General features: G+C 38.8%; 1 protein-coding gene across 1 annotated transcript in view; it reads right to left on the bottom strand.

The window, feature by feature from the left end:
• Positions 1-13,199, bottom strand: part of LOC121314225 (chondroitin sulfate N-acetylgalactosaminyltransferase 1-like) — a 73,462-nt gene extending 60,263 nt beyond the window's left edge. Inside the window, exon 1 of the mRNA XM_041247256.1 lies at positions 13,008-13,199. The gene's annotated coding sequence lies outside the window, so the exon portion shown is untranslated. The remainder of the gene's footprint in view (positions 1-13,007) is intronic.
• Positions 13,200-27,353: the final 14,154 nt, after the last annotated feature.

Here is a 27,353-nt window from a genome sequence, read left to right as displayed (position 1 = left end):
CAGAAAGGCTGCCGGCATGTGAATTCTCAGCAGACATAGCAGCTCCCTCAGTAACACCATAGTTGGAGTGTTGTAGAATATTTCCACAAGGCTGTACATATTCTGTTTCACTCATCCAGGGTTGTGTGTTCAGTGACTGGAGAATGGGTGTGGAGAGGAGAAAGTAATAACGTAAAGTCATAATTTCAGCTCACCATGTTTGTCTGTGTAGTCCATTTTGTTTGTCTCTTTGTTTTGGCTAAAGTGCCGTGTTCTGTGTTTTGTTTGTCTTGCAACCTTTTATTTTCTCTCTGTTCATTTATTAAATGCTGAGCGCAAGCAAGAGCTCAGCTTCACCAAAACTCCACCTCTCTGTTTATTTTGTGTTGGTTCTTGGTTTCTGGTCTATATATATATATATATATATATATATATATATATATATATATATATATATATATATATATATATGATTTGCAAATGTTGTATTTTCATCCAGGTCACTGACATGTTAAGGCCTTGGCTGAATTGCCCAAGGGTCTGACCTGGAAATGCATCACTAAGATTCAATCAAATGTGAAAATCTGTTACGGTAAAACACACTGAAAAGCTAAGCTATTAATCTAAATTCAAAACTTAAAGGGGAAGTTAAGCTATTGTATAAGCATAAGGGAGGGTGTTCTTTGTTGGCAGAACAATGGGATACAGACTATAGAGGAAGTCTAATTTATTAATGAATAATGTAAGTATTAATAGGTGAATGACCAAACTACTGTAAAATTTTCAAGTAAGCTTCTGGGAAAATGTACAGGTTTTTTTTTTTTTTTTTTTTTTTAACAAACTGAAAACACTTGGCGGAACCAAAATGCAGTAAAATACAAAACATTTTTTAGCGTGAATTCGGGTCAAATAGACACAATCTCACCTCTTTAAGGCACACAATTAAACAAGATCATTATTTGGGGTATTGCTCCAAATCTGTGCTTTTAATGTAGTTGTCAACCTATATGTGTAAAATACTTGAAAGTAGCACTAAAATAACATATATCTGGTAAATGTACCTCCCATTGAAACTTTTAATGTCAAGCATCATTTACAGAATTTACACATTACAAACAATTTAGGATCAGTATTCAGTATATCAATCTCATTGCTGTTTCAGTAATGAGACAGCCTGGGATTCAAATCATAGTGAAATTAAACACCCTATTTGTTTCGATATCACAGGTATTTATCATGGAAACCCCAGCTTTTCATTACTGACATTTACAACTTTTACTGCAGTTTGGTCGCTAATGGGACATAAAACATAGTGCTCGTTTGCAACATCTTAACACACTGCTGGAGCTCAGTTCTTTTCCAACTTTGGGACCGCAAACCAAATTAATGAACTCCATTGAATGCTTTGATCGGCTCTTTTATCACTTAGCATAAGGCTGACACCTACCCAACCACACTAATATATTCTCTGTAGTTCAAATGTAATGTGCTAATTCATATACAGGTTAACAAGGCTTGATTAGTCTATATTTTAAAATACAATTAGAATTCTTCAGTGGTTTTCTGGTATTGAGAACCACTGCAACTACATAGTAGGTTGGGGTAATTAAGCCCACACTATACATTACATTTTAATGGGTAGGAACAAAAGTCAAGGTCAATTACCACACGATAGAGTCTTCATTGAGAGGGTCTATCGCTATTAGAAAACCATTTTTCTCATTATTGTCCTTAAAACCTCAATTTACCTTGAGCTTGTAATGATTCGTCAGGTACCCTTCCTCTGAGAAAAGTGTTAGGAAAATAGTGCTAAAAATGTTCACAAAGGATTGCACACATAATGATACAGATCCCAGGATACGTGCAAACTGATTTGCGGGTGCAAAACCCCCATAATGCGGTGTATGTAAAGAATGGCGTTCATCTGGTGTTCTGCCCCTGCTAACATATTTGCACTTTGTCATCATTAATCCATTAAAATTACACTGAACAAAAATATAACTGCAACATGCAACATGCAAAGATTTTACTGAATTACAGTTCATACACGGAAATCAGTCAATCGAAATAAATTCATTAGGCCCTAATATATGGATTTCATGAGGTGATGAGGATATGATATGGAAACATGAGGTGATGGCGGCAGATGAATGGTACGACAATGGGCCTCAGGATCTCATCACGGTATCTCTGTGCATTCAAATTGCCATCGATAAAATGCAACTGTGTTCGTTGTCCGTAGCTTATCCCTGCCCATACCATAACCCCAATGCCTGAACTCTGTTCACAACGTTGACATCAGCAAACTGCTCGCCCACACGACACCATACACGCTGTCTGCCATCTGCCTGGTACAGTTGAAACTGGGATTCATCCATGAAGAGCACAATGTCCTCCAGCGTGCTAGTGGCCACCGAAGGTGAGCATTTGCCCACTGAAGTCGGTTACGAAGCCGAACTGCAGTCACGTCAAGACCCTGGTGAGGACGACGAGCACACAGATGAGCTTGCCTGAGACGGTTTCTGACAGTTTGTGCAGAAATTCTTCGGTTGTGCAAACCCACAGTTTCATCAGCTGTCCGAGTGGCTGGTCTCAGACGATCCCACAGGTGAAGAAGCCGGATGTGGAGGTCCTGGGCTGGCATGGTTACACGTGCTCTGCGGTTGTGAAGCCGGTTGGACGTACTGCCAAATTCTCTAAAACGACGTTGGAGGCGGCTTATGGTAGAGAAATGAACATTCAATTCTCTGGCAACAGCTCTGGTGGACATTCCTGCAGTCAGCATGCCAACTGCACACTCCCTCAAAACTTGAGACACCTGTGGCATCATGTTGTGTGACAAAACTGCACATTTTAGAGTGGCCTTTTATTGTCCCCAGCACAAGGTGCACCTGTGTAATGATCATGCTGTTTAATCAGCTTCTTGATATGCCACACCTGTCAGGTGGATGGATTATCTTGGCAAAGCAGAAATGTTCACTAACAGGGATGTAAACAAATTTGTGCACAAAAGTTGAGAGAAATAAGGTTTTTGTGCATATGGAAAATTTCTGGGATCTTTTATTTCAGTTCATGAAACACGGGACCAACACTTTACGTGTTGCGTTTATATTTTTGTTCAGTGTATATTGAAATGCATTCAAATGACAAAAAGAGCACTGAATTAGGTGGGATCTGGATAGTAAGCGGGCGCAAACATTATAATGTGATGATTGTAGAAGCGAGTAACTAAGAGCTGTATAAAAGCACACACCTGCAGAGACCTGTCATTGGCTTCAGGGTGGCTGCTTTGGTACATTTCATATGGTACATGCGGTGGCACTTGGCTCTTGTTGAAGAGAGACAGGAACACGTTTGGAGGAGAAGGTCAAGACGAAGAATATTCTTATAGCATATTCAATCCCAGGGTCACTTTGTTTGGGATGCCGGAGAATCCATTGCTAAGCGTTATCGTTTCACTCTGCTGGTCATCCTTGCCCTCATAGCTGAATTGAGGGATGAGCTAGACCCCAGCGTCAATCTAGGGACCACTATCCCTGTACATGTCAGTGCTGTGTTCTCTGCACTACTCAGCCCCTGGTTCCTTTCAGACCATAGTTGGAATGCCTGGAGGGATAGCCCAATCCACCTTTTCCAGAGAGCTGGGCATATTTCTGGATGTCATGCTGAAAAGGGCAGGAAAATGCATATCATTTGCTAAGGATACTAGCATAACTGATGTTGATTGAGACTTTTCTAAACAGCTTTGTTTCATGCTGAGTGACCTCAGCCGTAACGACTCTTTCTCAGAAAACTTTTTGCTGCCCTTACTCTGACATATATATATATATATATATATTTTTTATGGTTTTTATTTCAGTGCTCCACAAATGTCCTACAGCACCTACTGCATCCTGTACTCATAAATCCGTCACCTCTGGACAACAAGTGTGGCTTCTAAATAGACCGATGCACTCATTGAGACCCTCGTTATCATGATTGCGGATCATTACTTGTGTGTGTTGAGTAATTTGCATTGCTCTTAAGCTCACATAGGGCACAGTGCAAAATAATTGCAATTTGAATTTTTCTGCGCCTACCCCAATGAGAGAAAAAAAAACAAAACATATAAAACAAATAACCTTCCACTTGTCAGAGCTGCTTAATACTGTAGTATATCTGGACAGTGCCAGGTATCTGAATGGAGCAATATTACAGAACTGTCTGGGTTAATTGCACAGTACCACTTAAAACAGTTTAATTTTGAGGTTTAAACCTCAAAACGAGTTTTAAAAAAGCGGGCTATGAGCTCAATTGCAACATACTAATTTAGACCACAAGGTGTCAAAAAGCATTTCCAACTTCAATGTACCAGCAGTGGCTTAATTTAAGCCCATTTTGCGGCCTATTTTTTAACATGTAGCAGCCGGTCTAACTCTGAGGTTTCTGACTTTGAAGGGGCAGTATTTTCATCAGAAAGATACTGATATACAAATATATTACAACTGCAGCTAAGATGTTCATAAAACATATCTATATGACATATTTTATTTTATATTAAAAAAAATCTATAAGGTTGGGTATAGCTAAATGGCGTTGGCATCACTATGCATGCATGCAGCAGGACTATGTGGTATAATGCGAACCACAAAATAGCATATTTCAATTAATTAAATACTAAGAATAAAATAGTTAAATATGTCAAACATATTGAAAATCTAAATATTTTAAAACAGGATTTCATCATGGATATCACATATAGATATATTTCCCACTCAATCCATAGGGTGTGCATTATTAGATTATCACAGATAGCGATACTAAGAAGACAGCATAGAAATACCAGGAAACCAAATTATGTCTCGTTTGTTAAAAGTTAGCCCTCCACATGGAACATTTCGCTTTCCAGACAATGCTGCTGAACTGTGTAGACAAGTACAATATAGTAAATGTACCATTATCACATGGATCGTGTCAAGATTGCAGGAGCCACAATTAGTAACACTAATGTATTCACCCTAATTGCAGTTCCGGAATTTTGAAGATACTGAGAAAAAGACTGTTTGTAAATGTTTGTAATTGAATTTTAGTTTCTTTTAGTATTTCTTGGTTCAGGAAAAAGGAAACACAAAACAAGATGATGTTTAAAAACCTGTAAGTCTCAACACAATGCTCTTACATCTACTGGCTGTTTGGTTTCTACAGTAGTTAACAGCCCACAATATATTATTATAACAAGGGTGTACTGTATATCAATAATGAATCAAACAATATTATTAATACTAATAAAAACATACACAAATAAGTTACAAAAATACCATTCCATATTATATTTAAGTTGAAATCTAAGACTATCATACACAAATATCATAAAGATACATCATTTATGCTGCTTTCTTACTTACTGAGCCCACTGACATTTTCATCATCTTTATAAGTGAGATTTTGAAGGCTTTCAACCCAGAGTCACTTTACCTCAGACATCATGGATTGAAAAGGACTGTCCACACAGTTTAAAATAGAAACAAGATTTTTAAAAAGTAAGGTCATCAAGCAAAACAGTAGTCTTTTCCAGCCCTCACCAGAAAAACACTCCCTTATGACAACCAAATCAAATTTATACAGAAAAAGGTCTATATTTCTGAACTACTCTAACTGATTTATATGACAGCTGAATTGCATTCGCATGGCATTAAATACATTAATCTCTCTAATAACCTTCTATCTTCCAAAAGACAATTTAAACCTCTCGCCCCCTCCTCTCCTCCACTACCATTGCCCACTTCTTCTCCACCCTTGCCCCTCAGTGGTGGAAGGACCTACCCACGGATATCAGGACTGCTCAGTCCCTGACCACCTTCCGGCACCTCCTCAAGACACACCTGTTCAGACAGCAAAACCTCTCAACTCTCAACTATACTGGACTACATGACACCCAATTGTTCCAGTACTTGCATCAGCTTGTACTTGCACTGAACTGCTCCATACTTTGCCATACTCTACTACTGCTCTTAATTATAACTACTTCCTGTATCTTGTATATTTGACTTCACTCTTATAGGTATCCGTATCCATGTTTTTTTGTAATTGCTCTTATTTGAAATCATTCTCATCCCTTCATCGTACTTACTGTGTGCTCGTACTGGACTTTACTCGTACAAGCAGATATTGTTAATACAAGTTAACTGCTCTTAATCGAACTCGCTCTTACATGTAATTATTTACTGTGTTCTCTATTTTGTGCTCTTATTTGAATTTAATCTTTTGCTACTGATTTGATTGTACTTTACAACTGCTCTTATCTATAGTATGATACTTTGTAATGTGATATTCTGTAATGTGATATTCTGTAATGTGATATTTTGCATAGTGATAATTTGTATTGTGATATTTTGTAACAATTGTAAATCTCCCTGGATAAGGGCATCTGCTAAGAAAGAAACAATAATAATTTTGTAAACAGGGGGGATGCATTTGTCTTACACTTGAAGACGAGCACTCAATCAAATCACCAAAAACAATTGGTGCCTCTCGTTGACCAGATTCTGCCTCACATTAGGCAGAGAAGACACTCTAATAACATTCTAATCTTCAAAGAAGACACTCTAATCTTCCCAAACACAATTTATTCTGTCATATTAATTCCTTGGAGGGAGTTTTCCTCAGTCGCTTCAAAATACAAATGAACATATTATATCACACGCAGGATGTTTTAAAAGTTGGACAATATTATGTTTTGTGGGGGTGGTTGATGGCATTTATTATTAGCCTGAATTATGCCCCTGATTTCAAAGCTGTGTCATTAACATTACTCCTGGTATAACACAAAGTAAAGCATTATCCCTGGCAGCAGCCTGCATCTATCATTTATAAATCCCTCATATCAGCATCCTGACAACATAAGCTTGGCATGGCTAGTATCAGAATTGATATCCCTAAGCTATATAACTATAAAACACTCCACATTTTGTCTAAAATGTTTCCTCAGTGTCTTCAATTGTCATTGAATGTATTTTGTTTTTGCTTTGGTATTTTCAAATGTTCACATAACCACACTGCAAACCCTTGTGTTCAATACATTATTAATACAGTCTCTGGTGAGCCACATCCACCAGACAGCAAAACAGAACAGCTGGAGCAAAGACTGCATCATGCCTGAAGAACACAGGTCTACGGAGAACAATGAAAGCTAACACATCGTCAACCAGCAGTCAAAATATGTAGGACAACATATAACCTTTTACTGATAGGACTCCCCTTGAAAGGGTTTTGATAGGAACTTTTTTTTTAAGTAATTCGCTGTAACACAACGAAACAACCTCTGTTTTAAAGTGTTCACTTGAATCTCAGAACATTAAACAGAAGTATCTGTTCATACATTAATTTGCTTTTCTGAATTGTGTGTACGTGCATGTTTTACATGTTAAATACGTAGGTTATACGAAAAGAAAACCCTCTTTTTCATGACCAGCAAAGAACTGGCAGAAAATGATGTAATATTATTGTTTGCTTTAATGAATTAGTTTAAGAACAGTACTAGCCAAGCTATAAGCATATATTTTATATCGGTCTTCATATAGGTATCATCTAGTATCTCCTGTACAGTACTGTACAATATAAAATAGATTCAGCAGATACTACACATTCTCAATAGACTCGCAAGATAGAAGAACTACAGCATCAATCCCTATAGGCTTCTTCCTCAAATTGTTGTCTCTAGAAAGGGGGGGGGGGGGGGGGCTTAGCGTAAGCACACATAATCACATTTGCGGGGCAACTGCAACATTATTAATCACAAAACAGAGAACTCATGGGATAATTGGCTTGAAATGCTGCACTAGAACACTTGAAATGATCATGTTTGTACAGCTTTAAAAGGAAATTAATTCCCTGGTAAAAACTTTCTTATTTGTATGACTTGTTGCAGAAACATTCCCCTTCTGTGATCTATAACGACAGGCTAGTCTGACTCTGGTCAGAGAGACAAATATTTCAGTGTGGTTTATGAGTAGTTGCAGTTGTCTACACTTAGCCTTGTGTAACTTCAACACTTAACTAGTAACATGTAAAGAGCGTCTGGGAAACTTTCCAGATAATTTGGTTTTTGGTGTTCAGTGGTACCATAGACTTTTGAGAAAAAACAGCTTTATTATTGCCCTTTAATATTCCCAGGATACTACAGTACATAAATATCAGGTTTCAAACTAAAAATCTGACATAACAAAAGTTTCCACTCACACAGGTGACTGCTGACCACTGCAATATAAACATGAATTTGTTTCTCATCCAGTATGCAAAAACATTCAGTCTGAATATACAATGCCTACAGAAAGTCTACACCCCCTTGAACTTTTTTTTTTACATTTTGTTGTGTCAGTGCCTCAGAGTTTCATGCATTTATCTACACACCATACTCCACATTGTTAAGGGGAAAAAAGTTTTTATTGAGAAAAAAAATATATATTAAAAATACAAAACTGAAAGATCATAATTGTATAAGTCTCCACCCCCCCTGAGTTAATAATTGGGTGAAGTACCTTTGGCAGCAATTACAGCTGTGAGTCTGTTGGGATAGGTCTCTAACAACTGTGCTCACCTAGATTTGACAATATTTGACCGTTCTTCTTTACAAAATTGTTCAAGCTGTTAAGTTCCTTGGGGAGCGTTGATGGACAGCAATCTTCAAGTCATGCCACAAATTTTCGATTGGATTTAGGTCGGGGTCCTGACTGGGCCACTCACGGACATTTACATTTTTGTTCCTTATCCACTCCAGTGTAGCTTTGGCTGTGTGCTTTGGGTCGTTGTCATACTGAAAGATGAACTTCCGTCCCAGTTTCAGCTTTCTTGCAGAGGGCAGCATGTTTTCCTCAAGGACTTCTTTGTACCTTTCTCCATTCATTTTCCCTTTTATCCTGACAAGTGCCCCAGTACCTGCCAATGAGAAACATCTCCATAACATGACACTGTCATCACCATGCTTCACAGTAGGGGTGGTGTTCTTTGGGTGATGTTGGGTTTGCGCCAAACATAACGGTTTGCATTTATGCCAAAAAGTTCCATTTTAGATCCATCAGACCACAAAACTTTTTACCACATGGCTACAGAATCTCCTGAGTGTTTTTTTTGCATACTCCAAACAGGATTCAAGATGGGCATTCTTGAGTTTCATGGCTTCCTTCTTGCCACCCTACCATACAGGCCAGATTTGTGGAGTGCTTGGGATATTGTTGTCACATGCACACTTTGACCACTTTTGGCAATAAAAGCCTGTAGCTCTTGCAAAGTTGCCATTGGACTCTTGGTAGCCTCTCTGATCTGTCTCTTTCTTGCTCGGTCATCCAGTTTGGAGGGATGGCCTGATCTAGGCAGGGTCTTGGTGGTGTCATACACCTTCCACTTCTTAATAATCATCTTGACTGTGCTCCAAGGGATATTCAAGGCCGTTGATATTTTTTTATACCCATCCCCTGATCTGTGCCTTTCACAACTTTTGAAAGTGCCTTGGTGCTCATGGTCTTTGCTTTGAAATGCACTACCCAGTAGAGGGAACCTACAGAAAACGCTGAATTTATCCTGAAATCATGTGAATCACTACAATTTAACACAGATGGAGGCCACTTAGCTTGGTGTGTGATTTTGAAGGTGATTGGTTACACCTGAGCTAATTTATCCAACCTATTACAAGGGGGGGGGGGGGGGGGGGGGCACACTTATCCAACCAAGCTATTTCAGTTCTTCTTTTTAATTAATTTTCTACAAATTTCTAGAACATTTTTTCACTTGGATGTTGTGGGGTAGGATGTGTAGATAAATGAAAAAAAAAACTATTTTAATGCATTTTAATTCCAGGCTATAAGGCAACAAAAGGTGAACATTTTGAAAGGGGGTGTAAACTTTCTATAGGCACTGTAGTTTGAATCTGGCACATTTAACATTGGATGCAGTTGCACTAAAATATTTTTCATTAATTTTTGTAGAGCTCCTTAGTCTATTTTTAATCAATATATCTTAACTAAAGGTAGACAACTTGGTTCTTTTTTATATATTTAATATATATAGTATATATATATAATATATTATATATATTATATATTACAACAGATTTATATATATATATATATATATATATATATATATATATATATATATATATATATATATATATATATATATATATATATATATATAGTGCCATTCCGGTTTAGCATCAAAACTATCCAATCGTGTTGTCTTAAATAGGCAGGTACAAATTGATTTATTTGGTTTTAATATAGTACCAATTAAAAATTTTTTCAGTTGTTTTTTAAAAAGTTTGAAATACTATTGAAAACTATGATAACTGATCAATTATTGATGAGTTAAAAATGTTACATTTTTATCATTGATGAAGGATAGTAAAGGCTAAAATCAGATTATATATATATATATTATATATATATATATACACACACACACACACACACACACATTCGCTTCCCCTTCAATTTCCCTTTCATTGAAGTTCCACTTCAATAAAAGATGCAGTCTGAACAAAATATAGTTGTATCCAGGATACAGTAATATCCACTACAGCAGCTGTGGATCCTGGCTGCAAGGGTAAAACCAGGCTTTCCTCCTAGGGACAATGGACTGTATAAGAATGAGGTAAACCTCAATTACAAAGGTTGGCTGCACACCGTGCCTAGCTCTCCTACACTTTACTGGGAGGCCAATCTCTAATACTGCATCTCTTTTAAATTGATTAAAATAAGGTTATATGGAAACAAATTGCTGTGTCATATGGAAACCAACTGAGGTTATGAGGTCTGTTTAAAGCACAGTTTAGTAGTTTAGGATAAACAGATCACTTTAATGAATTCATGTGAGTTTGCAGTCCTTGCAAAATACGGACAATCTTTTGATGAACAGAAATGCCCTGGTAGTGTAGAACTGGAAGATGGGTTGCCATGGACAGTCCAGTTCAGCAGTTAAGTTAATGGTGCACATAGAAAATAGTTTAGTCCAGCATAAGATAGACAATGTCAATGTAATAATAATTCTGCCTGTCAAGATGTGATGGGGAGCTATCAGGTAATCTGAGAAAGATGCAAAGGTAGACTGTCAGCATCCCCCGCTAGAGACGTAAATATTCCACCTAGAGGTCTGAGTGTGCCATGCTCACCGAGCAAGCGGATCAAGTGCTATGCTTTACCAGGCCAAGTGGCTTGAGGATTGTATGGCTCTGTGAGATTCAGTGACACTCTATGGTGCATCTTAAGAAAGTATAAACAATGACATTAGCATGCTGAAATTCATATGAATTTCAATACAGTTTCATTGGATGTCATAGACTTAACATCTCAATAACTCAGTTTTGGTTGTTATTTTGTAATGCTTTTTCTAGTCCAAATGAATATTATTATTTTTTTTTTCAAATGGCAACAAATTCCTAATGAATTCAAGTGGAACACCGTAGGGTTAGCTGTTAAGTATTGCAATTCATAGAAATTTGCAGCCGTTATTTTAAACTGTGACTAAAATAAAATATTTCAGACATCATTTTATAAAAACATAATACAACAAGGCTTCTCAAACTCAGTCCTGGGGACCCCATGTGTCTGCTGGCTTCCGTTCCAACCGAGCTCTCAATTACTTAACTAGACCCTTAATTGAACTGGTAATTTGCTTAATTAGACATTTTTACTTGTTTTCAGCTCATAAACAGTTGCAGTTCAAGTTATTTATCAAATGTTAAAGCTACCTTGAAATACGCAACTGTTCTATAGCTGAAAACAAGTGAAAAGGTCCTATTAAGCAAATTACCAGTTCAATTAAGGGTCTAGTTAAGTAATTGAGAGCTCGGTTGGAACGAAAGCCAGCAGCCACAGGGGGTCCCCAGGACCGAGTTTGAGAAGCCCTGTAATAGAAGATTGTTAGTTACAATTCAGTATCAATGATTTAAGATGCTGTTGATTTGACTTGTTGGCTGACGGTCAGTATTAAATAATGAAGTAATATGTTTTTAGTATGTTACTGTGAACTGTTTGATTGAACGAAAATAAATGTAATCAACAATACACAATGTAACGACCTGTAACAAGTAGAAAAATTAGGGGAAAAAAAAACAACATTTGTCTGTTCTAAATTCTATTTAATTTAAATACATTTTGAAACTAAAAATCATGTTCGAAATCATATAGAGGTGCCGGTGATATGATAAACAAGAGACACTTAACACGAGTCTGTATCCATCCATTCATTACAACGTGAACAACTCTATATGACAGCCCATTCTTTTCATCTCTGCAATGGAATTCCCTTCTAAAGGTTCTTAAACTGCTTATTTGCAACTCGCTGGATTACATACAAATCTCCGAATTTCCATTCAGTAAGATCTGAACACCGCGCTGCACTCAATGTAATATTAATGGTTCTGACAGATTTGCTCTCAAAGCCACTTGCCTATTCAATTGCAGTCAATGTGCCAATTCTAAACCAAACTGAACAATTAGCGGTCCCTTGGGAGGTGTGTGTCATCTTTACCTCTTCAACGCGAGGCTATCAAATGCCCCTTTACCTGCACTTGTAAAGTACATTGGTTTTACTGGCTCGATAACAAGTGCTGTAAAAGAACTCCCACGATCCACAAGTACCATTTTTAATGGAATCGTTGCAAGACATGCTAGTGCACTCAAAGCAATGTATTTTATCAGCAAGCTTTAGTCATCCATTGCGCTAAAGTATTGCATGAAAGCCTTTCAGAAGCTCATTAAAAAAAAAAAAAAAAAAAAAAAAAAAAACCTTGGCAAAGGCATTTAAATAATCCAAGAAATATTGACACTCACGGGTCTGTGCAAATATCCTGAAAATAAAGCATTAAAAAACCTAGTTGCAGAGAATGAAGTTTGACTAACAACATTTGTGAAGTGGTCAGTTTGACAGCACAGCTAGGGACCAACCAGAAGGTCACTGAAAAGAAACTTTAAATTCATGCATGTGTGACTATAACTTAAGCATTAGTCAGACCAAGAATGCAATCCTACTTGATTTCACATGAAAACTCCTACCTCAAATGATGCACCGACGTCCAGACCGGGTTCAAAAGATGGTTACACGGATAAAACACCTTTAGCCAAATCCAATATCTATTTATCCAGTCTAAACTTCATTAGTCAAAGTTCTTTTTGTGCCGACTGCAAAGCTCTACACTTTTATCTGTCAGCTCTCCTGGTCTGGGAGCACAGGCAGCGCCAAGTGAGTACAGCACGCACACTGTGATACTGTAATTCCATCTCCAGCGAGTGCTGAGAGCCAGGCTCCTCCCACTGCTGTACTAAAACTACTACACAGGCACTGCTTTGTTACCAACTTACCTGCTACAAGAACTGCTAACCGATGAACACTTGCTTTATCTAGAGCTCAAACGAACATGGCGTTTTCATTTCTATCAAATTGAAATAATTATTTGAATATTCTTTCAATTTGTGTGTGTGTGTGTGTGTGTGTGTGTGTGTGTGTGTGTGTGTGTGTGTGTGTGTGTGTGATTTTAATTTTGTCAGATGTCAGTAGTATTTCCTCAGGCATTTTCTAAATTACTTAGATGTTTGCTAAAAATGGTAACAATGCTTCAATGTAGTTGTTTCTTACTAATTGATATATATATATATATATATATATATATATATATATATATATATATATATATATATATATATGTGTGTGTGTGTGTGTGTGTGTGTGGACTAAATCTAAAGTTTTCAATACCCATAACTTGTTTGAATTGTGTAGTTTATCCAGAATTACTGACTGTGAAAGGATAAAAGATAGCAGCTTTTTCTGTCAGTCACTACCAGAAGTGTTGTGGAGGGAAACTAAATATCCAAGGTAAATAAATTAAACCTATTTGTGCAGACAGATATAGTTCTTTTGCATACATTATTCATCATACTGTCCCTATCAAATTCATGTTTTCCAATGTTCTCCCCTGTGCCCCCTGCTGGACAGTAAAACCAGGAAACAAACTTGTGTGAACATCAGACAAGCTTGCGACTATAATTTTTGCATTTGTTTTTTTGAAATCTGCAACACATTTGTAGGCTGTAGGTTTGATTCTGTAAGTAAATAGCAGTGTTATCCATAAAAAGTGGTGTTATCCCTAAGTTCACCAATGTAATTTTGCATGCTATTTACTACACATGTACCTGTGCTTTGCCATGCTTTCACTGTGCTTTAGTACACTTTGCTATGATTTCACTATGGGGAACTTTATAAGGAATTGCTCAGTTGTTTTTAGGTAAGAAGGATTTACCTACAGTAAGCACAGACCGACTGTTGTCCCCAGAGTTCTGGACATAGTTTGTATCTTGGAGGATGTCAGGATAGTTTGATGGGCTGCTGAAAATACACATCTTCAACGTTGGACCCCTTGCAGTGTAAAGCTGTTAAGATCCTGGCCTGGATAAAGTTGGTCTACTGCATGCCGATGTTTTATATGCAGAAGCAGAGAACTGTGTCTGGGCTGTCAGTCTTTTACAAGATCATTACCAACTTAGCACATGGAGAAATGTCAGCCATCAGGCCAGGCATGTGTTCATGTGTCCAGACTATTAGAAACATGGTACATCAGCTGCTCCCCAGCACATAATCGTCTACATCAGAAAACAAACACAAAATTAGGCACGACAGTCCCTGTTCAGAGTCCCAGGTCTCAATGGAAGGGAGTGTTAAAGTCAGGAATGAGGGGCTGATAATCTGCAATAATATGACTATAGATTACTAAGTTACTGAGAAAAGTGAAGGGCGTTCCATTCTCATCACATTAATTTCATTGCAGTTGTGTACATTCATCAAATCATTAGTTTAATATTTTAAAGACAGAATGTATCCACTAGACAAACATCTAGACTTTTTTAGACAATAATTTTGCCTGAAAGGTAATGTAAACGCCTATCAAGGAGTTAAAACTAAGCACGTTTTAAATAAACTGGTGTTATGAATGGATACCCGCAAGGGAAATGTTCATTTTTGGTAATGTGAAGACTTTTATATCTGAGGGATGTGGTACTACGTATAAAACTAACTTCAATGCAAACGCTCTAACTACATACCCAAGAAAAAATAAAATGGTCCCTTTCTGGAACCTTTTTAACAAGGAGTCAAATGGTGTCTATGGATAAAGGCTGTATAAACTGTGTCTATGGATAAAGGCTGTATAAATTGTGTCTATGGATAAAGGCTGTATAAATTGTGTCTATGGAAAAAGGTTGTATAAATATTTACTGACCGCTCCTTAAGGCAATCTATTGTGTTTTTATTATAAGTAAATATATCAGCTTATACAAACGAAGTTTGTAAAATTTATGTTGACTTGACAAACCTTTACCCAGATGGATATATGACTGCTGAATCTTATTTACAGCAATGGGGAATCATACCCCTGAATTTCATTAACCTATTCATAGATATCCCAGGATTACCCCTAAAAATCAGTGGTTTATGCAATCCAAAGGGATTACAAAGTACTGGAAAGTTCTCAAATAAAAATCAGCTATGATTTATGGTGGCTGGGTACAAGTTAAAAAATCCACACCTTATAAATGTGAAATCATTATTTCAAATGACACACTTGTACAGAGAAAGCTGTATAAACACCTTTACTGAAGGCCCCCCATGGCTATAAATATATCATTACCACATCCATCATATGCACTTGCAAAAATGTAACTGCGTCATACAGAGATGCCTCCATATATCCACAAGAGTCTGATTCTTTCAATTACTTGTGCTAAAGAATATTCTAACCCAATGTTTATGACAAAAAAACCTGTTTTTTCCTATATGTATAAATGAGATGCCCCTGAAACGACTGAAGTGATACAATCTGCATCTCATTACTGCAAGACACTATTAGTCTTGATAGATATATTGAAAGAGGGCTCGCTCAGTTGGCAGGACATGCCATATATCCAAGAATATGCAAATTACTGATGTTTCATGAGGAACGGGTTAAAAGTGCTGACTATGGGACATTCTAGAGAATTGATTAAAGTGCATAGTTTCAGATTTCCTGAGTCTGACTTCCCTGAAGAAATTAGTTGGGAATCATTGAGCAATTGTTATATATATTCCTCCAGAAAAAAAAAAAATTAACACCTTGCAGCTTTCTTCGGTTAAATCAGTGCCAGTCATTCTGGCTACCAATTGTGTTATTTGTATTTTTCTAAATTATTTTAAAGGTTAAAATATTCAAATATAAGAAGGCTTTGTTTAAAAGTCTGGTAAAACTAACTACTTGATACTGTTCAAAAAACAGAAGCAGGCTATTTTTGACATGTCTTTTAAAAGAAATGACTCACTGCATTATGTCAAGCCTTAGCATAAGACTTAGTCTTTTGATATCTGAATGTAGGGAATACATAACAAGAAAAATGGAAAGACCAAAATATCATCTTACGATGACAGCCTCTCCCAATTAGAATATGGATAGGAGATTTCCTGTAACCTGATTGGTCAATCAGGCGGTCTTAAACCAGGATTTAAGCCAGTCCGAATGTTAGTATTCAAACTTTGTTTATTCACCGTTCCAAATCAATCCGCCTGAAAAAAAAAAACTTTATGATATTATTTATCTTTTCCTGCTTGATGGAAGAAAATCTCTGTTCTTATTGTACACATACTCTGAGCACAGTCTGTCAATGTCTGCTTCCTAGCTGTCCTTACTGTATCTATTGAAATTTAGAATAGCAAATAAAGGTTTTTTTTTTTTTTTTTTAAACTCAATCAAAAATAGTGTTAATCAGCGGCTATAGCAACTACTCTATGGTAAAACAAATGGATGCAGACTGACATGCAATAACTTTATTACAACAGATCACCAGCAACACAGACAAGGTACTGTTCTCTGACAGCACTTTGAATAAACTTTATAAACACAACAGCATGATTACCAATAACACATTTAAAAAGTAGCCTAACATTAAATCTGATAGGCAGCACAAAAATGCACTCAAATCATTTTTTTTTTTTTTTAAAGTTATCGATAACAAACACTTCATAAAACAGGATACGAACAACTGCATGTAAGTATAATATTTTAATTAAATACAGTACTGTATTAAGTTTTTATTTATGCCACAGTGGAAGTCGCCTACAGGGTCCAGCGCTTGGATTAAACCAAAGAACCTGAACAGACCACTGATGTTTTTTGAGAAAACCGCATTACTCATGGAATACTGAGGTAAATGTTTAGCAACTAAGATATCGAGGCACCTTTGAAAAGGACCCAAGGGTGTCTATGCTAAGTGGATCGCCTAAGCGGTGGAGGGAGTACCACAGGGAGCAATATGTCGTCTTTGCCGAAGCGAAGAGATCAACCTGCACCTTCCCGAACTGATCCCAAATGCGCTCCACCGTCTAAGGGTGGAATCGCCACTCTGATGGATGCGGGCCGCTCCTGGAGAGGAGGTAGGGACAGTAGGTTCCTCTGAGCCCATATCAGTAGCCTGAAAGCTGTACAATGTAACCCCCGGGGACCCTAGGCCTCCCTGGTGGTTGACATACGCCACCACTGTTGTGCTGTCGATCCAGATCAACACATGAGTAGCGCTCTGCACTTGGAGGAAATGGTGGAGAGCAAGGGATACCACTTTCAACTCCAGCATGTTTATGTGCAGGGATGTCCAGTGCTCCGACTTGCCTTCTGCCTTCCCAGACCACCCCCCAACCCAGGTTGGAAGCGTCTGTCGTCACCACTTGGCGGTTCAGTACTACTCCCATTTGCACACCTTTGTGCAGGTGAAAGGGAACCCTCCACCAGAGTAGGGCTGCTGAGCACGCGTAAGACACAGTCAGCCGACGGTGTCTGTCATGTTTGGCATTAAGGTGAAATGCATTGAACTACACTCGTAGCGGCTGACCCAGATGAATGGCCGAGATAGCAGCGGCCGTCAGACCCAGTAGTTTTTGGCACAATCTGAGGGTGACCTGCAATCCCCATCGAAACAGAGAGAGGCAACCCTGGATAACTGCAACTCTGTTGTCCAACAGGTATGGGTGCATCGTAGGGAGTCCAGCCGGAGCCCCAGGTACATGGTGCACTGCACTGGTGTAAGCCAACTAGTTACATCGTTTCTGATGAGGCCCAGCTTGACCAGATGCTCTGTCACAACTGTCGTGTGGGCCAGTGCTCCCTCTCATGACTGGGAACAGATCAACCAGTCAACGGTGGTGAACCAGTTGCCCGGCTGGACGGACTGGAGGATGTGATGGTGCATCAGCATTCGGAACCTCCTTTTTTTTAAGAACCCATTAAGGAGCCTTAAGTCTATGATGGGGCAAAAACAGTCGTATTTCTTTGGTACGAGAAAGTACCTTGAGTAGTACCCTTCTGGAAGATGGGGTCTACGAGACGAATGGCTGCTTGCACAGCAAGGCAGCCACTTTTTTCTTGTAAAGGGTCTGTAACAAAATTGTTTGTGACATCTTGAAAGGGAGGAAGTCCCAAGCGAAAGTGAAGTGCATAGTCATTTTGCATGAAGGCAAGCACTCAGGAGTCTGAGGTGCAAGCGTGCCAGTATTTGGGGTAAAGGGGGACTGAGGCTGCTAGACTTCAGGGGCCTGATCAGACTGTTGAGGCTGGGCAGTTTAGGGTGAGTATTTAGGGCACTGGTCCTGAAAAAGCCTCCTGTGATGGTGGTTTGTGGACTGACCCTGACCTGCAATCACTGCCTGCCGGTTGGGCTCAGTTACCTGCTGATGTGCCCTGTAGGCCATGCCTTAGGTCACCCAGTAGAGCTGTGGGGACTGGGACTGTTCTGGTGACAGTTCGAGTCTGGGGAGCTAGGCTTTGCATGGGGAGGGAGCAATGCGGCCACCAGATGGGACACCTTGCATTCCCGGTAGGATTTTTGCAATATCTCTGCCACAGCTGGCCTGCGGATATGGGCGCATCAAACAGTGTAGCCTTATCCGCATCAGGGACTCTGGCTTGTGTCAGCCACAGCTGTCTACAAGCCACGATTAAGCTAGCTAGGCTCCGGCCAAGGGCCTGTTTAGCCAAAAGCTCTATGACCTGGGCTATCTGGGCCTTGTCTATAATGTCCCTCACCTGCTTAGAACGCTTCACATGTCTCGCTTGCGGAGATAGGTAGCGACTGCGGGTGGCTTGCACATTAGGAATGTCCAGCATGTTCATCTGGGGCACCCAGAGCCGCTGACGATCCGGCCGTGGAAGACACGGAGCCCACCCTCATGGCTCTTTCTAAATGAGCCTCTTTCAGTGGCATGTGGGAAGCCCAGGGATGTCCTCCTGCGGGATGCTGGCATTGCAGGCTGTACAGGGATAGGACCCCGACATGGGCCTGACATTGTGCATTAGCACTGAGGCACTGCTCGCACTGCTTTGAAACACTGGTAAGTGCTAATGTAGTGTGTACACTCACTAGCATTACAGTAAGGGTATTAACACTGTGCACCGTGCCTTGAGTACCATGGGCACCTTGTGCACCGCGTACTGTGCACTACTGTATGAGCACTAGTGTAGTACCAATTTATGTGTGCACTGTGCACCAAGTATGCTGAACCCCGTGCGCACCGAGTATCCTGTTTTTCACTGGGTACCGTGCAGCACCGTGAGCTATACACTAGGTTGAGCAGTGATTACGCAACTAGTGCACCATGCGTCCCAAGCGGCGTGTGCACCGAGTACCGTGCACTGCATACCGTGTAGCACCATGCGTTACTGCACTGTGAGTACCGAGCACCGTGCACACCGAGTAATGAGGGCCCTAAGTGCACCACGTACCGTGCAGCGTTATTGGGCACTACCGCTGAGGCGCTGGGGACCGTGTGCCACTTACACTAAGAACCTGTGCACCAGGATAAACATATCACCTCAACACCAGGGAGGCTGCTATGCAATGTGCCTACCCTAACCACGTGGTCAACACACACACCTGGTCAGCATGTAATGTGTACTGGGGGGGACGCAGGGCCGAAGCCACGATGGGCGAGTTTAAGCAGACAGTAAAACATGGTAGAAAGATAGTAAAGGGAGATAGAGTACACCGTTTGTTTACAAGGCCCGACTCACCGAGGTGGGTGGGCCTGCGCGGCCGGCAGGGTCTACTTGACAGCAGGAATGTGGCTGGAAGGGTTACTTGACAGCGACGATACAGCAAAGCCTAGCCCCGAGGAGGACACATGTACTCTCAGGAATAGCAGACAATCATTCGCGGATGACTGCACAGACAGTCACTCACATACGACAGACAGATAGAAAGAGCAGCCTACCCTGTGAGCGGGGAGGCCGCAGAAAGACAGAAAGGCAAAAAGGACTTTGTCTTTTTTAAGACGTTGATTCCTGGAAAGCGGCAAGCCGGCTTTCAGCATGAATGCAAGGGAAATACAACCAACTCGAATCGACTCGAGAAGCTCTTTCTATCAACGCGTTCAGCTCAACACAGGTCTTACCGTACTGTCTTGAGAGGGATAAAGAGGAGGCTCTTCCTGTGAGTGACGGTTTTATTCCCTCGGTGGGCGGGACCTAGTGTGTAATCCCAGGAAGGAGCCTTTCAGCAGCTCTGGTATAGAGAGCTTAGCAATACCTACCCGAAGGGCAGGAATATCCCATCCCATGTAGTGGTAGTAGTCTTCAAATTGAAAGGGAACTGAGGATCCACTTCACATAGGTGGGGAGTTTCGCCTCTCTAACTGGTTAAATGTTTGCAATGGAACCAGTATTTGCAATTTAAAACATGTGATTCCTAAAAGGTTTAAATTGTCAAGTACAATCAAACTCACTGTTAAAGTTTTGCCCCAGAAGGCTTTTTGGCCCGGTCAGGTTTTCAAATTGCACGCAGTTTTCACAGATGGCCATTCAGCTGATTCACCTCTGCTGATGCTATTGTCAAACTTTACACTTCAACTCTGGCACAGCCTACTGATGAGCTGGCACATGTGAAAACAAATCTCTCCCCTTGGATCTCATACAGACTTTGAATTTTAAAATCTGTCGGTTGGAGAATTGAGTTCCCAAGCACCTGGTACATTTTGATAATTTGATGGAATAACATCACTCTATGATTTTAGTTTTGTTACAAACATTCAGACAGACTGCCAAACATTAACACTAGAACTGCTGGATTTCTGAACTGCCACGCGGGTCACTTTGACCTATGCATTTTTAATTCTGCCTTATAGTCAGATGACTTGACCTTTTGTTTTTGTTACAATAAGTGAACAATACAATACCATTTAAGAGGACATTTTCAATTTTCTTGAAGCAATCAGCTGGCATTGCAATTAACATTTTGAGAATTATCTCTAATTATACCAGACTTGGGCCTCCTATTGAAAAATAATTGCCACCTTTGATTATTCAACAATGTACTTTAATTATAAATAGTGCATTACCTTCAGTGCATATATGTCAATTGTAATAGTTTGGACTAATGTCCAGTAGTGTATCTTTTAATAATTCTCCCCACTGAATAAATGCGATAGGATGCTTCAAAATGCCTGCAACTTGCATAATGTTGTTAATTTGACTGGAGTATAACAAATATGTCACGCTGGGTCCAGTGTATGTGATTCACTGTCAGGTTTATGTCATTATGTTTTTGTTTTTTTTACATCAATATTGCATTACAGTGAAAAATAGTTAATTAATCTAACATACATATGCAAATTATATTTTATTAGAGTAATCCATCATTTTTCAATGCTTAGTCGATTAGTATAATGTCCCAATGATCATTGTTCTGTTACAGGGAATGTTGTGGTATTTTAACAAATTTAATTTGTGTCTATGAAGCAGCTCAAATAAATCCATATATTCTTGCAATTTTATAGCTTTACTAAAATCACTAAAACAGTTTTATGTTGTCTCCACCCTCACAAACTGACAAACTACTTATTGCTGTTATTGATCAGTGACAGAAACAGTAATTCATTGCAGAGTTCATTGATATAGTTAGAAATGTATTGAGCGCTGAAGGTATCAATTACCAGGCACCCCACAGAGTGATAGGGAATAGATATTTAACCACGTATGTGGCAACATTGGAATTACACTATAGTAAGCTTTGTATTAGCTTTCTTCTTTTTCTGTATGCACCACACAGTCTAAATGTTTGTAAGGTGTCTCTTTTTGTGAGCACATCAGAACATATTGCAAACATAGAAAAACAATTCTCAAAAACCTGAAAGTGTCTTTCCTTTAAAGCAACATCAATCACTAATAAACTCACTTTGTCAATAGTTGCTTTTTTCTATCCATAATTAGTGCTGTTTGACCTCACCATTAATAGTTATTCGCTGCTACATCTAAACAGCAAAATATCTTACCTTATCACCTAAAAATATAAAATTTGACTGGTTTTATACCGATTACTAAAAACAATTAATTCATTCACATGTGTAAACTTCTTCCAGACTAGATACAGTCCAGTATATAGTTTTCATGAACCTAAACCTAACAACCTCAACCTACCAAACACTTATGTATAGTTTAAAAGCTACAAGTAACCGACTTCCCACTATCATGGCCCTTTCAAACTCTTTCAAATCTTTGCTTGTACTTCTTTTTTGATTAGCTTTTACCATGTCTTGCATGAGTTTATAGGGTGGAAGAAATACGATTTTAGCTGTATAACTTTACTGGAAAACCAAACAATCTATAATTGACTCAGACTGTAAAGGTCTACGATGAGCATTCTACATTTGCTCCCCATGAAATTCATGAAAAACATACATTCCGTGTCATGGTTGTAATTTCAAATGTACACAGACAGGCATGTTTCTTTACATATCCCCATAGTCTCATATTCTTCATAAGGAGGCTGTGTGGTCAGTGGTTAAAGAAATGGCCTTATAACCAGGAGGTCTCCGGTTCAAATCCCAGCTCAGCCATCAACCCATTATGTGACTCTGAGCAAGTCACTTAACCTACATGTAATGGATGCATAGTTCATATGCACAATCTTGTGATGGTGGTCCACTATAAAAGGCACTATATAATAATTATTGTTATAAGTAGTGGTAAAGAATTGGGATATGGTAAGGCATGACTATTTATTAGGGAAAAACTGTTAAAATCATACTTTCTGTAATCTGTTTCACATGGTCCTTTTACTGTTGATAAATAAAATGAAGGGCATTTTTCCACTTAAAGGAAAGAGCAAAATCTAGGTCATGTAACCAAATTTTATCACAACTGGGTTAGCAGTACATACCTACAGTACATGAAGACATACAGGCAGGTACCTCCTTATATACCCAGGACCTGTGTGATGTACCGACGCCTGCACTATATCTCAGGTTTTTCAATTTTTCAGTTTTTATTGTATTTTTCTGTGCTTATTTTGAGTTATTTTCGATTTTTATGTCAATTGTTTTGTTTTGTTTTGTTTTTCGGGGCTTTTGTTTTTGATATACTGTATGAAATTAGTGTTTTCGGTTACTTTCCAAAATGACTGAGCTTTTTTTTTTTCTGTCAAAATATGTATGACAGTACTTGCACACTTAAGTTCCTTTGCTGTCTTCCACACGAAATCCCTAGGTCACAGATACATTCTTAGGTTTTTGTGTGTAGGTATTTTTTTACATTTCACCACAATTCTGTTTTAAATCCTCCATATCTTAACTGTAATACAGCTTTAAATTCTGCTAACAAGCCTCAATCCTGGTTGTAATCTCATTTTAAATCTCACAAGCGGCATCTCCAATAGAAATGTAGGAATGTGCTGTCATTCAATAGTTGGGGCGGATTTAAAGTATTCAGAATGAATCAATGATATATACAAGTCAGGAAGGCGGGACATTGCCCAGCAGCACTGGGAAATGTATTTATTATTGTTTTTTTAGTAGGTTTTATTTTTTAATGGAAAAAGCGTAAAGTCAACGTGAATTGATTAACCATTTCCACAGTTTTTCTAGTGTTTTCTGGTGTTTATTGGCTATCCACTGATTTCATTTTTATTTTTGTATTGGGGGTGTTTTATCGGGCTTTATCGGTTAAAACTGAAAATCAGAAGCCCTAACTATTTCCCCCACTCCCTGGTGGGGAATATAACATAGTAAAGAAAAAAAAAATATTGCTGTTCAAAATATAATCTATGAAAGTAAGAATGGCATGAGGACTTGTTTCTGCGGGAAAAACCTGAGGTTCAAAGACCTTACTAATGAATACAAATTAAGTTATTGAACTGTGCCGCCTGAGAACTACCGTCCCACTCCAAGAAGCTATGAAAGTGCAAAAATTCATCCTTTTTTGCTTCTCCAGGATCAACAGGTTCAGAGCAGATTGAGGGATACTTTCATCAATCTATACTCTGCAGAGATAAACCACAGCTGCATTTTATTAGGGCATTTTGTAGCACAGGGGAAAGCACCAAGATCCCTGGTTACTGATTCCCAATATTGCCACTTTGGTTAGTGAACTTCAGGGGAATCTTCCAGTGCAGTAAAATGCTTGAATACAATCCAGTGGTGGAATCAAATCAACCCCTGAGATATAAAGATTATATTGGGTTTATAAATGTTTTTTAATGCCAGCCTACAGTACCCACTATTTTAAATCTGACTCCATTTAACTAAAGTTACTGTGAGATCTCATGAGATTATAAAAGCCCCTTTCACACTGTCCCAATCCCACGTAATGTGAAACTTCATACCTGGGTCATACACAGGTTGACTCAAGACCGGAGCAACCCACCTCAGGTTGTGGGTTGACGTGCTTTTTACATGACACAATAAAATAAAAAGGTCCTTATGTACACTTTAAGCACAACATTGCAAAAGGAATAATAGTTGTGCTATTGCAAAAGGAAAAGTAATCGCAGCTAGAGAAACAGATTTTTCTCTGTGTCACTAGCACTAATGTACAGCCGAAATAGTATCTGTACAGTACAGCAGTTGTACAAATTGGCTGAATACGTCTTTTCAATATGCGGTTAGCATCGTCTGTACCCCTGGGTTGGCAAGCCTGCTCCCTCAAGAAGCCAGCTGATGTGTTTCAGTAAACTCAAGATAGTCAGTTGCTGCATATTGATGCAATTTGCCTTTCTTTGGCTTGAGGTTTAATGTAGTCCTCCCAAGTGAAATGAATAAATTGCCTGACAGTTCCCAAAGACAAACTCTTGCTTTCATACTCAGAAGAACATCAGCACAGCTCACTAACAACAAATTTACTGTGCAATTCAAACACTCCTCTCACACAACTTGAAACACAGAAATACGTGTGCCCTCAGGTAAAGCTTATTTTACTTAGATCCATGATGCTTGCTGTCTACATGTGTTTTTATAAACTTTCTGTTTTCTGTAGTTGTTCACGCATTTACAAAAAAACTCCAGCAGCACAGTGAATATATTTATTATTTCAATAATATATCCAATGCAGCTTCCCAAGTTAAGAATGTTTTTACAAAGTTGTACCATAATATACATTTCTGTAAAGTACCATGGTTTTACTATGCCTTACTACATTTCGCTGTGCTTTTACCTTGGTAGACTGAGAATCACAGAACTTTTTTGTAAAAGAAGGATGGATAATAGTACAAAATGTGCATTTCACTTGACAGCCCTTTAAAGTACAGCAGAAAACTGAAAGTAGGAACTGGCTTTATGTTAAACATTACTTGGCATATTGGACAGTTTTACGTAGCACATCCTTTTCGAAAGTGTTGTTTTATGTGTCATGTTCAAATTTCAAATCATAATTCAATTATTTAAGTTGTCCTTTTAAGTCAAGTAATGGTTTTAATTTGTATTAAGAACGCAACGAGACGACTGGGTCTCTAACAGTGAGAAGTGAGCTTCACTTGCCGTCAAAAGAGGACTCCCAGCTTCCTGCAACTGCACCACCAATGCAAAGAAAATAAATTGAATTATTATATATATTTATGTATATATGGTTATTTTTTTTTTATCAGTGAAGTGGAAAAACCCTGTTAGGAAACCTCTGGAGGTCCCGTCAGAGAGATGGCACCCACTCTGGGCATATTAGGAATACTTTGTTGGGCAAAAGATATATTGTGGAGAGAAGAACGGATGGAGTGAAAGATCAGTGCCCAATTTTTTTTTTTTTTATTAAATGCTGGTTAACATTAATTTAGGCTGCTGTTGCTGCAACAATACGGAATGAAGGGGGGAATAGAATTTAAGGAAAGACCAGCTTTAGAAATGAGAGGAAAGATGAGTAGAAAAAATATTTTTTGTTATCATAGTACGGCTTGCAATAATGGACAGGGGATCAGAAGGGTTGGAGGGGTTGCTATAGGAAAGATAGTGGGACAGAGAGGAATAAGGACAAAGAGGAAAGTTGAGATTACGGGGCTGCACAAACTGACCTTGGTGGAGCTGATCCATTTTGGAAATGCATAGGGAGAGGAGATATTAAGAGTGAGGGATGAGAGAAAGATCACAGAAGAGAAGGCCTAGGGAGGGAAAACTGGATGCAGAAGAGACAGCGAACTCAGAACAGTGGAGAAAACAAAGGTAGAAAGGCAGAGATTCCATTACTAGATCGATAAAAGGATAGAAACAGTCTTGACGCAGGACTATGATAAGGTGAAAGAGAATATCAGTAGTAATGGGTGGATGGCAGAGGGAAGGAGGAGGGGAACACTGTTATCCCCCAAAGAAGGCAGACAGCGGGGATGGTTGAGAAAGGAGGGAAGGAATTACAGAATAGGCAATATTGGCCTTGAATGGTGTAGGAGGAACTGATTTTGCTTGCAGAAGGTTGTGACGACAGACCAATCGGTTGCGTAGGAGAAGCAAGTAGATGGAGCGAGTACATGTAACCAGGACAGCGACCATGTAATCTTGAGTGGGTGTGAGGAGATTGCAAAGGGATGAGATTGCAGGGGAGGAGCATCTGCTGACAAGCCTGGTTTGCTGAGAGGAGGAAAGACAGGTTCTGCTGACTTTGATTGGTAGTGCAAAGAAAAACAAATTCCTATCGCTGCCTGCCGGAATTGAAATTCAATTTTTTAAAAAGATATTTCAGAAGCTTGTCAGTGGACCAGTATGTAAAGAAAAGTCAAGCTGGAGATTCATCCTGGTGGTGAATGCGTTTAGAGTGGCGGGGTGGATCGACAGTGTGAGAAAACAAGGCTTTCTATTTTCTTAATATCTATTGAGACCTGAGAGTAAAAATTACCAGACACAAACAATTTCAAATCGCAGTAATCAAGTTTTATTATTAACATACAGGTAAAATTATACAGAGAAATTTGCTACTTCAGGAGTTTATGAATTATGACAATCTGGCTGGAGAATGCAGCTGCACTATTATACAATAGCCATTCGGATGATGAAGACTAACTCTGAGTTGAACTAACATGCACATTTTTTTATTTTTACAACAGGGAACTATTTGTAATATTTGAAGTAAAAAAAAAAAGTTTGTTTTA

The sequence above is a fragment of the Polyodon spathula genome, chromosome 1, assembly GCF_017654505.1.
Source record: "Polyodon spathula isolate WHYD16114869_AA chromosome 1, ASM1765450v1, whole genome shotgun sequence".
Classification (NCBI taxonomy): Eukaryota; Metazoa; Chordata; class Actinopteri; order Acipenseriformes; family Polyodontidae; genus Polyodon; species Polyodon spathula.
Note: the sequence above shows the minus strand (reverse complement) of the source record. Positions and strands in the feature narration are given on the sequence as shown.